Below are 6,000 nucleotides of genomic sequence, written 5' to 3'. Positions count from 1 at the left end.
CTCCATTATGGTACAAATTTCGGCCTTATCTATATTATTCTTTAAAGGAATTGGCCTCCCTTCCTGAGGTTCAGACTTTCATGAAAGGAGTGCTGCATATCCAGCCTTCCTTTTGTTCCTCCAGTGGCACCGTGGGATCTCAACGTGGTGTTACAGTTCCTGTAATCTCCTTGGTTTGAACCTTTACGGAAGGTTCAGTTAAAATTCCTCACTTGGAAAGTGGTCATGTTGTTGGCCTTGGCATCCGCAAGGCGGGTGTCTGAGTTAGCGGCCTTGTCTCACAAGAGCCCCTATTTGATCTTCCACGAAGATAGAGCGGAGTTGCGAACTCGGCAGCAGTTTCTGCCGAAAGGCGTTTTCAGCATTTCACATAAACCAACCTATTGTGGTGCAAGTGGCTACTGGCGCCTTAGTGGAATCAAAGTCTCTGGATGTGGTCAGGGCTTTGAAAATCTATGTAGCCAGAACGGCTCCACTTACGAAAATGGGGGCTCTGTTTGTCCTATATGCTCCCAACAAGATTGGGACTCCTGCTTCCAAGCAGACTATTGCGCGTTGGATCTGTAATACGATTCAACAGGCTCATTCTATGGCTGGATTGCCGTTACCGAAATCGGTGAAGGCCCATTCTACCGGAAAGGTGGGCTCATCTGGGGTGGCTGCCCGTGGGGTCTCGGTGTTACAACTTTGCCGAGTGGCAACTTGGTCGGGTTCAAACACTTTTGCGAAGTTCTACAAGTTTGATACCCTGGCTGATGAGGACCTCTTGTTTGGTCAATCGGTGCTGCAGAGTCATCCGCACTTTCCCGCCCGATCTGAAGCTTTGGTATAAACCCCATGGTCTATGAAGTGTCCCCAGCATCCTCTAGGACGTATGAGAAAATAGGATTTTAATACCTACCAGTAAATCCTTTTCTCTTAGTCCGTAGAGGATGCTGGGCGCCCGTCCCAGTGCGTACTGTACCTGCAGTTATTGGTTATGGTTACACACATGTTGTGTTGCGTTTAAGTCAGCCTGTTGCTGACGTTATTCGTGCCGTGGCATGCATTATGCTGTTATTGGTTGTGTTTACACACAGGTTGAGTTATGTTTTATGTCATCGTATTGCTCCATATTTTTTCATGCTGTTGGCTGGTGTTCTCTTGAATACCATGTTCGGCGGCATGCTTGGGTGTGAGCTGGTAGGATGCTCACCGTGGTTAAACAATAAATTCTTTCCTCAAAATGTCCGTCTCCCTGGGCACAGTTCTATAACTGGAGTCTGGAGGAGGGGCATAGAGGGAGGAGCCAGTTCACACCTATTCAAAGTCTTAGAGTGCCCATGTCTCCTGCGGATTCCGTCTATACCCCATGGTCTATGAAGTGTGCCCAGCATCCTCTACGGACTAAGAGAAAAGGATTTACCGGTAGGTATTAAAATCCTATTTTTAGGCGAAAAGGTTGCACCAAGGTGGCTGTATGACTAAGCTAAGCGACACAAGTGTGCGGCACAAACACCTGGCCCATCTAGGAGTGGCACTGCAGTGTCAGAAAGGATGGCAGATTTACAAAATAGGCCCCAAACAGCACATGATGCAAAGAAGAAAAAGAGGTGCACCGAGGTTGATGTATGACTAAGCTAAGCGACACAAGTGTGTGCGGCACAAACACCGTGCCCATCTAGGAGTGACACTGCAGTGGCAGACAAAATGGCACTTTAAAAAACTAGTCCCCAAACAGCACATGATGCAAAGAAGAAAAAGAAGTGCACCGAGGTTGCTGTATGACTAAGCTAAGCGACACAACCACCTGGCCCATCTAGCAGTGGCATGCAGTGGCTGAATGTCGAAAGTGGCCCGCAATTTTTCAGTCCACTGACAGCATCTCCTGCACGCCCCTGTCATTTTTCAAAAATTCTGCAATTGGTAGACTTATATGGCAGTACCCCTGGACTAATACAGCAGTACCCCATGACTTATATGGCAGTGTCAGACAGGATGGCACTTTAAAAAAGCCATGCCCCAAACAGCACATGATGCAAAGATGAAAAAGAGGTGCACCAAGGTTGCTGTATGACAAAGTTAAGTGACACAAGTGTGCGGCACAAACACCTGGCCCATCTAGGAGTGGCACTGCAGTGTCAGACAGGAGGGCAGATATAAAAAAAGGCCCCAAACAGCACATCATACAAAGATGTAAAAGAGGTGCAGTGAGGTAGCTGTATGACTAAGCTAAGCGTCACAAACAATTGGCCCATCTAGGAGTGGCACTGCAGTGTCAGACAGGAGGGCACTTAAAAAAAAATAGTACCCACACAGCACATCATGCTAGAAGTAAAAGAGGGCAATGAGGTAGCTGTATGACTAAGCTAAGTGACACAAGTGTGCGGCACAAACATCTGGCCCATCTAGGGTTGGCACTGCAGTCCCACTGCACTAATCGCGGATACCAGACGCACGTCTAACACCAGCATAGTTGTTATGTCCTCAGTGATCCGCTTTGCAACAGGGTATATATATACTGTATACGTCAGTATCACTGGAGATTATATGGCAATACCACTGGACATATACGGCAGTATCACTGGACTGGACTTATACGCCAGTACCACTGTAATTATACGGCAGGATCACTGGATTTATACGGCAGGATCACTGGAATTATACCGCAGGATTACTGAAATTATGCGGCAGTATCAATGGACATATACGTCAGTATCACTGGAAATATATGGCAGTACCACTGGACATATACGGCAGTATCACTGGACTTATACGGCAGTATCACTGGAATTATATGGCAGTACCACTGGACATATACGGCAGTATCACTGGACTGGACTTATACGCCAATACCACTGTAATTATTCGCCAGTATCACTGGACATATACGGCAGGTTCACTGGAATTGTACGGCAGGATCACTGGAATTATGCGGCAGTATCAATGGACATATACGGCAGTATCACTGGAATTATATGGCAGTACCACTGGACATATACAGCAGTATCACTGGAATTATATGGCAGTACCACTGGAAATATACGGCAGTATCACTGGACTGGACTTATACGCCAGTACCACTGTAAACGGCAGGATCACTGGACTTATACGGCAGGATCACTGTAATTATACGGCAGGATCACTAGAATTATGCGGCAGTATCAATGGACATATACGGCAGTATCACTGGAAATATACGACAGTATCACTGGACTGAACTTATATGGCAGTATCACTGTAATTATACAGCAGGATCACTGGACTTATACGGCAGGATCACTGGACTTATACGCCAGTACCACTGTAATTATACGGCAGTATCATTGGATTTATACGGCAGGATCACTGGAATTATACGGCAATATCAATGGACATACACGGCATTATCACTGGACATATACGTCAGTATCACTAGACTGGACTTATACGCCAGTACCACTGTAACTATATGGCAAGATCACTGGATTTATACGGCAGGATCACTGGAATTATACGGCAGGATCACTGGAATTATACGGCAGTATCAATGGACATATACGGCAGTATCACTGGACATATATGGCAGTATCACTGGACTGAACTTATACGCCAGTACCACTGGACTTATACGGCAGGATCACTGGACTTATACGGCAGGATCTCTGGATTTATACAGCAGAATTACTGTAATTATACGGCAGGATCACTGGACTAATACGGCAGGATCACTGTAATTATACGGCAGGATCACTGGAATTATTCGTCAGGATCACTGGAATTATATGGCAGGATCACTGGATTTATACGGCAGTACCGCTGGACATATATGGCAGTGTCAATGGACATATATGACAGGATCACTGGACTTACACGCCGTCGCTCTGCCTCTTTACACCCGGTATGGCAGGTTAAAAAAGGAATGTGGCTTCGCGGGATGGGGGCATGGCTTCACGGGGCAGGGGCGTGGCTAGCAGTCCCGACCCCCGTTTTCATCACGTCGGGGGTCCAGGAGGAGCGGGCTGCCCCGGGGAGTGCTTTTTCTTCAGTGCCGGCTCCTGCTCAGTGACAGGAGCCGGGTTGCTGCACTGTAATGTTACAGTGCAGCACCTGGCTCCTCTCACTGAGCAGGAGCCATCACTTTGGTGTCACCCCTCGGCAGGTGACACCCAGGTGCGGGCCGCACCCCCCTACTGACGTCAGTGCTTATACAGCAGGATCACTGGATTTATACGGCAGTACCGCTGGACATATACGGCAGCATCAATGGACATATACGGCAGGATCACTGGACTTATATGGCAGTACCACTGTAATTATACGGCAGGATCACTGTAATTATACAGCAGGATCACTGGAATTATACGGCAGGATCACTGGAATTATACGGCAATATCAATGGACATACACGGCAGTATCACTGGACATATACGGCAGTATCACTAGACTGGACTTATACGCCAGTACCACTGTAACTATATGGCAAGATCACAGGATTTATACGGCAGGATCACTGGAATTATACGGCAGGATCACTGGAATTATACGGCAGTATCAATGGACATATACGGCAGTATCACTGGAATTATATGGCAGTACCACTGGACATATACGGCAGTATCACTGGACTGAACTTATACGCCAGTACCACTGTAATTATACGGCAGGATCACTGGACATATACGGCAGGTTCACTGGAATTGTACGGCAGGATCACTGGAATTATGCGGCAGTATCACTGGACATTTATGGCAGTATCACTGGAATTATATGGCAGTACCACTGGACATATACGGCAGTATCACTGGACTGAACTTATACGCCAGTACCACTGTAATTATACGGCAGGATCACTGGACATATACGGCAGGTTCACTGGAATTGTACGGCAGGATCACTGGAATTATGCGGCAGTATCAATGGACATATACGGCAGTATCACTGGAATTATTTGGCAGTACCACTGGACACATACGGCAGTATCACTGGAATTATATGGCAGTACCACTGGAAATATACGGCAGTATCACTGGACTGAACTTATACGCCAGTACCACTGTAATTATACGGCAGGATCACTGGACATATACGGCAGGTTCACTGGAATTGTACGGCAGGATCACTGGAATTATGCGTCAGTATCAATGGACATATACGGCAGTATCACTGGAATTATTTGGCAGTACCACTGGACATATACGGCAGTATCACTGGAATTATATGGCAGTACCACTGGAAATATACGGCAGTATCACTGGACTGGACTTATACGCCAGTACCACGGTAAACGGCAGGATCACTGGAATTATACGGCAGGATCACTAGAATTATGCGGCAGTATCAATGGACATATACGGCAGTATCACTGGAAATATACGACAGTATCACTGGACTGAACTTATATGGCAGTACCACTGTAATAATACAGCAGGATCACTGGACTGATACGGCAGGATCACTGGACTTATACGCCAGTACCACTGTAATTATACGGCAGGATCATTGGATTTATACGGCAGGATCACTGGAATTATACGGCAATATCAATGGACATACACGGCAGTATCACTGGACATATACGGCAGTATCACTAGACTGGACTTATACGCCAGTACCACTGTAACTATATGGCAAGATCACTGGACTTATACGGCAGGATCACTGGAATTATACGGCAGTATCAATGGACATATACGGCAGTATCACTGGACATATATGGAAGTATCACTGGACTGGACTTATACGCCAGTACCACTGGACTTATACGGCAGGATCACTGGACTTATATGGCAGGATCACTGGATTTATACGGCAGGATCACTGGACTTATACGGCAGGATCACTGTAATTATACGGCAGGATCATTGGATTTATACGGCAGGATCACTGGAATTATACGGCAATATCAATGGACATACACGGCAGTATCACTGGACATATACGGCAGTATCACTACACTGGACTTATACGCCAGTACCACTGTAACTATATGGCAAGATCACTGGATTTATACGGCAGGATCACTGGAATTATACGGCAGGA

The sequence above is a fragment of the Pseudophryne corroboree genome, chromosome 3, assembly GCF_028390025.1.
Source record: "Pseudophryne corroboree isolate aPseCor3 chromosome 3, aPseCor3.hap2, whole genome shotgun sequence".
NCBI lineage: Eukaryota > Metazoa > Chordata > Amphibia > Anura > Myobatrachidae > Pseudophryne > Pseudophryne corroboree.
This window is presented reverse-complemented; position numbering follows the sequence as displayed.